The sequence below is a fragment of the Neopsephotus bourkii genome, unplaced genomic scaffold (genome assembly GCF_033783945.1).
Source record: "Neopsephotus bourkii isolate Nb327-2 ecotype Australia unplaced genomic scaffold, CSIRO-AGI_Nbou_v1 NB_44, whole genome shotgun sequence".
In the NCBI taxonomy this organism is placed as follows: Eukaryota; Metazoa; Chordata; class Aves; order Psittaciformes; family Psittacidae; genus Neopsephotus; species Neopsephotus bourkii.
In genome coordinates, this window is record NW_026900561.1 from 21465 (window position 1) to 32161 (window position 10697).

Sequence of the window (10697 nt, forward strand, 5' to 3'; positions counted from 1 at the left end):
GAAGAAGCTGTAATTCACTGAGTTAATGAGAACTGTGGACTGTTGTCAAGCTTTCGAGGTCAAGTTCTCACACCTGTGCTTAACCAATTGTGGTTTAGTCTCTAAGGGTCTTCAAGACACGTATCCAATCATAATATGCCAAATCACTGTAAGTGACTGTAAGAAATGGTATAAAAGGAGTTAAAGCTTTGTAATAAATTGGCAGTTGCTGATCACATTGATCGTTCCTGCGTTGTCCGTGACTCCCGCGTCGACAAATGGCGCCCGAACAGGACCCTCATATCGGTAACTTGTGGCATGCAAGTTTGAAGGTGCAATCAAAAGAAGAGGGGGCGGAGAGCCGGTCGAAAGTCAGTGCTGCCCCGGCGCTGTGGAAGTCAGACGTCTGCAAACAGTGTAGTAACTGTGGGATCTTGCCCTGATCAGGTGACCGGCCGGGGAGGAGATGGGGCACTCGCCTTCCAAAGAGGAACAGGCAGTGATGGAGCTCCTCCACATAATTCTCTCTAAGAGAGGACTGCAACATGATAGTGCCACCTCACAGAGGCTGTTAAAGTGGGCCCAGGATCGTGGCTTTATCCCCACAGAGCAAGCCACCTTTGAAGTTTCTCAATGGGAACGTATAGGTCAGGTGTTGTGGGATGAGATTAGTAAAGGGAGAAAGGAAGCCCTGAAGTATTCGTTATGGAGATTGATAACTGAGACTTTAAAGTGTGGAAGCGTGGTTGGCAGGCAAGGGTTATGTTCCCATAGCTGAACTTAGCCAGGGACCAGTTTTGTAAAAGTCAGTGAGAAACCCAGCTTGGTAAAAAACACCAGCTGTGCAGGGGAGTAAACTGACCTTGTAGTTAACGAGCATCTTAAAGGGAGGAATAAGGAGGTTAGAAAACGGGATGTGCCTGTGAATTGTACACCACAGAAGTTTCCCAAGAATATGTGAATAACAACCTGGCTATATATACCCCAGGCTTAAGCAGAATAAATGTATCACTTCTATCAATCATATTGGTTGTGCTGTGTTCCCTCTGCATTGCAATGACATAAAGTCTCTGACAAATTGGCGCTCGAACAAGGGACTTAGACCCAGGAGAGACGACGAAACCCAGGTACCCGTAGAGGCTGGGGTCGACGCGAGCGGAGTGGGGAAGCACCGGATAAGCAGCATCCGGAGGGTCGAAGGCACTGATGTTGCCGGACAAGAATACCGAGTCACCTCGAGGACCTGGAGGAGAGGAGCCGGTTGACCAGTAGAGGAGCCTCTGCCTTCGCCGCCCGCTAATTTGGCTGTCTGTGGGGTAAGCTGCATTGGCGCCAAAGCTGTGTAACTCGTGAAAAATATAAAAAGCTAGCTAGCTAAACAGCGCTGTGAAAATATAAAGAGCTCTGAAAAACTGTGTAAATATAAAAAAGCGCTGTAAGGATGTAAAGAGCTCAGTAAAACTGTGTAACTATAAAAGCGCTGCAAGTGTAAATATAAAAGCGCTAGAGCTCTGTAAAGCTGTGTAAGAAAATAAGCTGGGAGGAATATAAAAATGGATGTGGAAAGACAGGCAGCCTATGATTTATTTAAATGCTTCTTAGAGAAGCGAGGTACAGGGAAAGAAATGGATTTAGGGAAAGAGCTTACCGCCCTCCTTGATTACGGCAAGGGTGTGGGGTGCTTTCAAGATTCAGATAAAGTGTTTGAACTAGCTGAGTGGAAAATATTTGGTGATATCCTCTGGGAACAGGTCATAGATGATAATAAGCAGGCACGCAAATTGGCAAAGAATTGGAGATGTGTTATGCGATGTGTGCAGAAATATGCCGCGGAACAGCGTATCGCTGCTGTTGCGAAAGAAAAATTAAATAATGTGTCTGTACCCGAGCCATAACCTCCTCCTGGAGCAATAGCACTTGGAAGTGGGGAAATCCCGATGCCACCCTCTGTGGCTACTTTTCACTTACCCCAAGCCCCCTGTTTGGCTGATTCTGTACTAATGAAGCCTTCTGCTCCTCTGGATTCTGGACCTTCTGGCTCGGATCCCTCAAATGAGCAAACCTTGAAAGATGCCGCGGCCCGATGCAGTGACTGTGGGCAAAATAAGATCTCACAACATGAAACAGTAAATTGGAAGGCCATTTATAGAGAAGCTATTCAAAATGAGGATTATGAAGGAGCTAGAGATCTCCACGATTCGAGTGCCTTTCCTGTAATATATACACCTGATGCACAAGGCAATATTGATGTAACTATAATGCCCTTAAACTGGAAAATTTTGAATCAACTTCGGCAAACCGTGGCGGAATCTGGCTTACAGTCCGAGCCTGCGAAACAAATGTTAAACTATATCTGGGGCTCAGGTTTGTTGCTCATTGAAGACATTAAGAACATTATCAAATTAATATTGACTCCCTCACAGATACTGTTGTGGCAGATGTACTGGCAGGAACAATGTCAGGAGGTATGTAACGTACAAAGAGATCCTAGAGACCCTTTGGTAGGGGTGACTATAGAACACCTTATGGGGATAGGTGCGTGGGCTAGTAAGGAGGCGCAGGCTGGTATGGGACCAAATCTGCTTAAAGAATCAATGCAAACAGCTATGAAAGCGTTTTTACAAATTAAGGAGGCGAATGCAGATCCAGCTTATATGAAAATAATGCAGGGCAAAAATGAGCCATTTGATTTATTCTTAGACCGTATTGCCAATGCAATTTCTAGGGTTCATAATTTACCTGAGTATATGAGGGGCGCACTCTTAAGACAATGTGCCCTGCAAAATTGTAATAATGCCACAAAACAGATTTTGGTACAGCTTCCAGCAGACGCATCTGTGGCCCAAATGCTAGAGCGGATGTCTCGCGTACCAGTAGGACACCAGACACTGCTAGTGGAGGCAATTCAATCTTTAGGTGATAAAGTGTTGGCAGCTTTGACACCACTGCAGAAACCAGGTCAAAATTCTGTCCCCAAGTGGAAAGGTCCTTGCTGTTTTCGCTGTGGTCAGAGTGGCCACACACAAAGGGAATGCTCTGCAACGACCTGGCATGGCACCGCAGAAGCCTCCTCAGCATAAGGGGGAAGATAAAGTGAAACAGTGCTTGCGTCCGAAAGTACAAGTAGAAAGTGCAAACGCGGTCACCTTCGACCCAGAGAAAGAAGACCCTGAATCGGAATTGGAACCAGACCCAGAGTCTGTGGCAGAACCGGACTTGTACCCTTCCATTCCTGATCCCGACTCAGACTCAGACGGTTCAGACAGTTCGGCTCGTTGGCAGATGCAAACCAGCCTCAGTGACGGTCGACTGCGAAAGCTGCTGAAGAAATTAAAGTATTGGAGACAAAAGAAACCTTCGAACCCTCTGCCCCACCCTCCTACGATCCAGTAGTAAAGAAAGGGGAGTGGGAGGGGGGTGTTGGGCATGGGGTACGGGATTACGGTAATAACCCTGCTAAACGTTATGATCAAAGATGCAATTGTTATGGGGGAATTTTCAGCTATGGGTCCCTCAGCATTCCTGGTGTTTAACACTCCACAGGGGGGAAAGGAGTGGGAGGCATTGGATTTAAAGGTAGTAAAGGAGGCGGGTCAACCGGTAACATCCTACGGGTTAAAATCATCGTATACTCGGGCAATTACTGCACATATTTTTTCTGCATATATCTTAACACTATATGATATCTGTATGATAGCTCAATTGTTGCTTACTCCCTACCTTCAGATATGATTTAAAGTGAGCACAGCAGAGGAAAAGGCTGGATACATGGCTACTGCCTTTTCTGCTGCTGTTAAACCCCTTTTACAATAAGGTTAGAGCAATCGTGGGGGTACTAAAGATATGAGATGTTATAATTGTGGACGGACGGGACATTTTAAACAGAAACAGTGTACTGTAAAGAAAATTAGTTCAGCAGCCCGCCACCCCCCCCAATAGTGTTACTGGTTTTGCAGATAAATGTATTAGATGTGACAAATTACTGCCCCAGGACACCCCCCTGAATTGAGATTTGATCTTAGGACATCCGTTTTATGGATGTTTTCAGTCCTGCTTAAGGTGAAGGGAGCAACCTTTTTACGATAAAGTAAAAGTTCTGCATCAAGACCTGCAGTGGAAAGGTCTGTGATGGACTGTGGACTTATGATCCCATATACAACTCATGAAATACATTCTCTCTGTGATACTTATGTACTAGAAGCTGGTAAAAATAAGTATGTCCAGGTTTTTATAGACCTTTGGAGACCTTTATAAATACTGCTGGCTACTTCTTCCAAAATAGGCTGGCCACCTGTGTCGGAATGAGTGTGCATTTTGGTCAGTATAAAAGCCCAAGCCTCATGCAATGTGAGGGAGGCAGAGCCTCTGCGGGGACGCCCGCCAGGTTTAAGCCTGCCACCTCGCACTGTGATGATGCTTCTCGGAGCTGGTTTTCTTGTTAGTCTCCACAGGGTCCTTGTGCCACGTTCTGTACATGGGATTGTGTAGTGGAATTAATGATTGTTGGGATTTTGTGCTTCAAATATTGTAGTTGTGTGGACTGTGCTTGTGGGATCCCATACATGTATGTGTTTGTGTGTGTGTTGAGGGCAGACAGTGTTCTGTGTATTTTTTGTTGTTGGGTTAATGTAAAAGTTTCTAATAGATAGTAGTTTAACATTTCAGACAAGAAAGGGTTAATGCAAAAGTGAGGTTGCCCCGGCAGATATTTATGGTTGCTGCTGAAGCAGGCAGGCAGCTGTAGCTGCTGCCGGGCAGCCCGGCATTTGTAGCCGTGCAAAGCAGGGTGAGCAACATCAAAAAAAAAAAAAAAAAAAAAAGTTATTTGATAAAAGTTTAGTCCCCATGTTCAAAAGAAGCTGCCCTCCGATTCAGCTCCCGGTGCTCCACCGGTGGATAGATGAGGATGGACACCACAGCCGAGGAGAAAAAAAAAAAATAAAAGAAACCCAAGCTTAATATGTTTAAAGTAACTGGGGGATGAATCCAAGACTTGGAGGAACAGATAGATCAGCTGAAAAAAGAACTGCTAACTGAAAAAGCGAGAGGGGTAGTGCAACCACAAGCCTTAAGAGCCGTCACCTAAGCAGCATCAGGGTGGCAGATACAGAACCTATCTACTTCTGAAGAACTGATAGCCTGGAGGAGGGGGTATATTTGTGTCCTCCTGGCTACAGGTCCATGGCGACTGCCTGCAAAGTTTGTCAAGCCTTGCCAAGAGCTGGACAGACGAATGGAGGAACCTGATGCCTCAGCTGCAGGAGCTGAATGTGAATACCTCAAGCAGAATGAGATAGAGGAAGAGAAAAAACAACGATTGATAAACATTATTTGGAAGCAACTGAAAAGTAACAGCTTGAATATGTGTGCTTGTAAAGTAGCTATTGTTAGAAGCTTTGATTTTGTGTATGAAACCACCTGTATTTACTAGCCAGTTGCTGATACGAAACTACACCTTGTATTATATGGATTTGTCACTTGTAAAAGAGATGTTAGAGCATGCAAATTTGTAGTAGCTGCTAGAAAATGCTAAAGGAAAAGCTAGAAATATTCTAATACAATGGTAGTGTTATAAAACAGGTAATGGAACAAGTTAAGAGGGTGAGAGAATTCCACTGGTAAGGAAATTTCTTTGGCTAGTCCCTTGCTGGCATCATCATCTTCAACATGCTGCTGCACCCTGTAATAGTTACTCTGCTAATGTAAATCTGTGTGTGTGCCTTGCCGTAATAGCAACTTTTTATTGGATGAAGCAGGTGAAACTGCATTGACAACAAGGTGCAAGGACTGAGGCTGACCAAATGCCTGCTACCACAATCAAGGGCAAGCCTGGGTTGGCCTCTGTGCCTGCCACCAAGAAGAACCTTTAGCTCCACTGCTGGCTGCAACCCAGCAGGCGTGGAGCGGTGGGGACACATGCCATGCCAGACCTTGATGTGAAGGATGGCCTCCCCTGTTACCAGAGAGCCATACAGCAGAAAAAAGGGGCAGGCCCAGCAGCCTGTAGTTGGCATATGTTGAAAATATGATCTAGCCCAAATCCCCTGCTCAAGTAGGGTCATTCAAAACATGTATAAAACAAAAAGGGAGAGATGTGGAGACAGTGTTCTCACAGGAGAACGCATAATTGGTACATAAACTGAATAATCCTGAAAGATACAGCAAGGCCGTGAGAGGCCCAAGGAAGCTTAAGCAAGCAAGATAAGAAGAAGCTGTAATTCACTGAGTTAATGAGAACTGTGGACTGTTGGCAAGCTTTTGAGGTCAAGTTCTCACACCTGTGCTTAACCAATTGTTTGTTAGTCGCTAAGGGTCTTCAAGACATGTATCCAATCATAATATGCCAAATCACTGTAAGTGCCTGTAAGAAATGGTATATAAGGAGTTAAAGCTTTGTAATAAATTGGCATTCGCTGATCACATTGATCGTTCCTGCATTGTCCGTGACTCCCGCATCGACAGCAGGGCGTGTGGGACAGTATGGGCAAGTATCTAGTCCACTGGGCCCCTCCAGTGCTTTGGAAACATTGGAGATGGAAGGACAATGAATTATTTTGAACCTGGTGGGCCCATGACCCTTAAGGCGAACAGAGCAGAGATGCAACATCGAGATGGACTCATGATCGAGGGGTGGACTTAGCAATGGACACTACTGCCCAGGTTATTCACAAGTGTGAACACTGTACATAGCCTCTCCTGTTCTGAAAGACTGTTACAAGAGATGAAGCCTGACATCATGGACCAGATGGACTCAACAGCTTTATAGGGAATGACCCATGCACTACGATGAGAGTGCACTTAGATAAGAGTGATGGTATATTGAAAATGTGGGATCTGAGCATGACGTGAATGGTATGGAATAAGGGGTGGATAATGTCCTGGGTTTAACAGTGGCAGTTGTTTTTCTCTTTCTTGGTAGCTGGTGCAGTGCTGTGTTTTGACTTTCGGGCTGGGAACAGAGCTGAAAAAAAAATGTTGTTTTGGTTTGGCCAAGGACTTTGTGAGCCTCATGCTGTGCCAGGGAGGAGGGAAGCCGGCTGGGCTTAAACCACGACAGTGTGTCTCCACCATTTCAGAGTTTATTCTGCCACAGTTCCCAGGGTGTAGCCTTGGCTGCTGGAGGACGGAGACAGTTTGGAGGGGCAGCGAGTCCATGTCTCTGGGCTGCATCCAGCCCTACCTGGAATAGTGCCCCCAGCCCCCTGACTGCCCATCATGGCACAAGGCGGATGATGCCATTGGGGTTGTGGCCACAGAGGGGGACTCATGGGTCCCTGTGGCAGAGGCAGGTCACAGGGATGCTTGCTGGAGGAGGAGGATGTGGGAAACCTGCTGTCTGGTGTTTCCTTCCCCTGGAGCTGTGCCTCTCTTTGAGGCTGGGTACAGAGCAGGGTGTTCAGCTGTCTGAGGTCTGATGGATCATGGATCAGAGAGCTCCTGTAGGGCTCCCGCTTCAGATGAGGTTTTAGCAGATCCTTGCCCAATAAACCCTTTTCAAGTCTCATTTATGTTTGAAAGTCTGTGGTTAGCTTTAGGAAGAAATCTCCAGATAAGTGTTGTGTTCTTTCTAATACCCCAGAGTGAAAAATCAATGGGAGGGATAATTCCTTTCCTTGTTCTACACAGACTTTGATGTGTTTCTACCTCCATCAGCACCTTTTAAATAAAGAAACAGCCCTCCCCTTCCTCTTCCGCTCCTTGGGGCACAGCCCAAGCTCCTGGAGGATCACTCCAGCTGGCAGAGCAGGGTAGTCAGAGGGTCTCTGTCAGCCCCTTGGTATTGATTTGGGCTTTTACTGGGGTGGGGGTTGGCTGCAAGCACAGCATGTTTATGGGTTTGTAGGGCTTGGAATAGAGATGTTTCTGGGAATTACATAGAGAGTGGCCTGGTAGCTGGAACAGAGGACCCAGGTCTTGGAAGTTCCTGGTAGAGCAATACCATGGTGAAGAGGTTTATGAAAAAAACCCAACATTCTCCTTTCCCTAAATCCATCAGAGTGAAGGTACTTGCTGTTACTAAGCTGCTAGGCAGGTGAAAGATGCGCCCACAGTATTAGTTCTTTTTTTATCTTAAGTTTGTACAGAAAGCTCTGGGAAGTGACTTTTCTTCTGCTGGGCATCTGGCAGCATCTGTTTCAAGGCAGATCCATTTTCCAGAAATACCTTGGTAGGAATTAGTAGCTGTGACATTACAAGACAGCTGCTTCAGAGCCCTGGAACATGCTTATGTCTAAAAGGTGTACTCTCCAGAAATGAAGTTATTTATATGGCCACCTCTCTTCTAGCTGTATTGAATTGTATTTTCCCTGATGTTGTGAAGTTACCATATAGGATGTAACTATTCCAAGTGCCGCAGTTTTGGCAGGGTTTTGCTGAGTCTCATGATCCACCTGTAATGGATTGGAGATGCTGAGCTGCAGCAGCATATAGCAGTGTCCAGGTGTTAGAAAAGAGTGAAGTTTTTAAGATAAAATAATCATATAAAATGGTAGGAACGATTATGTTTTAGAGGTTTATAAATCAATAGTGAGATTTTGTATATTAGAAAGAGTTATAACTTTGCAGTTCCGTCTGCAGTCCGGTATCGTGGTTAACCTGTAGCCAGTGATACAATGGTAGTCTTGGTAGCAAGAGCTTATATAACCATATATGGTGAAGGGTGTATGGGTGAATTTAGAGAAGTATATTGTGAAATTCTATCCAAGCAGAACCTAGAAATTACCAGAGGTAGTCAAGGGAAAATAGAACAATGCTGGCGTCCACATAATGGTTGGGATATGTCCAGAGGACAAAAAGGTGAAAAGAACAAGCCGAGGAAGACTTCTTACTTCATCCGAGGAAGACTCCTTACTTCATCAGGACGACCACCAGAGGGGGGCTGCGCAAGCGCAGAAGAGGCTGATGTCATAATAGACTGATGTGGCAATCCTTAATGCATATGTATTAGTTAATGATGTAATCTGTATTGAATATGTATTAGTTATGTAACTTTCAGTGTATAAATTGCGAACGCGATGTGACGAGGTCGAAGCCAGATTTGGGTGCGTGCCCCTGGTTTCCCAGCGCTGCAATAAAGCACCTCATATAACCATTCCGGTGGTTATGTGTCAGTTCCTACGCTAACACAGGAGCCTCAACTCAGAGCGGCAAGGGCCACCGAGGGAGCCCCAAGTCCTCGACAAGACTTGCCCAGGAGCTGGCAGCTCAGCTGACGCGAGCAGCTGACTCACAGGGGGCGGAGCCAGGAGGAGCGGCACCAGCCCTGACTGGTTAAAAACCTGCCCCAGGGAGCGCGGCGAGGCAGTTTGCGCGGGCAGGCGAGCGGGATGGTGAGCACTTGCTGTATGACCAGGGCCCGGTCTGGGAGCTCTGCTCTGGCTGCCCGTGGCAGTGGCCACCGTAGGCACCCAAACAGAGCCGATAAGAGGGTAGGCTGCAGTGCAGAGCTCGGAGAGAGTGCTCGCACTGGTCTTGTGAGGGGAGGGTGCATAACAGGAAGGGCTGCACCCAGTGCTCCCTGGTGGAGGTCCTCCTGCAGCGGGTGGCTGAGCTGCGGGATGCTATTAATAGGCTGTAAGATGTCAGGGAAGCCAAGAGGAAGTAGGGCTGCTTGCTCCAGGCCCAAACTGCCGGGGCCTCAAGCGTCCCCTGTAGTTCATGGAGGAAGGAAGGTGGCTGTTAACCAAGGAAGCTGGGAGACAGCAACAAAAAAGGAGGAAGAGGACAATTAAAAGCAAGGGGCTTCCTCCTAAATCTGTTGTCCCCACCCAGAACACCTTTGCTGTTCTGCAGGGTGCTAATGCGGAAACACACACCTCACACATGAACAACCAGCTAATGCACTAGTAAAGAGGATCACTACTGCTGCTACCAGGAAAAAGCGGCGGGTCGTAGTAGTAGGGGAATCTACTTTGAAAGGGACAGAAGCACTCATCTGTCGGCCTGATCCAGTCTCGAGGGAGATGTGTTGCCTACCAGGGACACAGATCAGGGATGTTGCAGAGAGGCTGCCTGCTCTAATAAGTCCCACTGACTATTACCCACTTCTAGTGATCCATGTGGGTGCTACTGATATATGTAGCAGTAGCCCAGGGAACGTGAAGAAGGACTTCAGAGCCCTGGGAGGGGGGTTAGGGGCTCTGGAGCTCAGATAGTCTTTTCATCAATTCTTCAGGATACAGGGGAGGACACTAAAAAGGCTAGGAGGATTGGCCAGGTTAATAAATGGTTAGGAGGGTGGTGCCATTGTCAGGGGTTTGAGTGTCTTGAACACGGGACCTAAGTTAGTAGGCCAGGTCTTGCGGAGGCTGGTGGAGCTGGTCTGACAAAGAAGGGGAAGAGTGGTTTTGGTAGGGGGCTTGCCAGATTGGTCAAGGAAGCTTTAAACTAGATGTGTTGGGGAAGGGGGGCATCATTCCATCCCAACACACCCAATCAGTTGCCAACACCTATAATAAATGCTCGGAGCAATGTAGAGATATTCCAGCTGCTCCAGCCAATGAGCCAGCTTCATTTGGAGCTCGGCTCAGATGCCTCTATACAAGCACCTGTAGCATGGGGAACAAACAAGAGGAAGTAGAGATGTGTGCATATCTACGGGGATATGATACAATACGCATCACAGAAACATGGTGGGATGGCTCCTATGACAGGAGTGTTTGCATGGAAGGTTACAGGCTATTTGGAAAAGACAGGCCTGGCAGGCGGGGAGGGGTAGA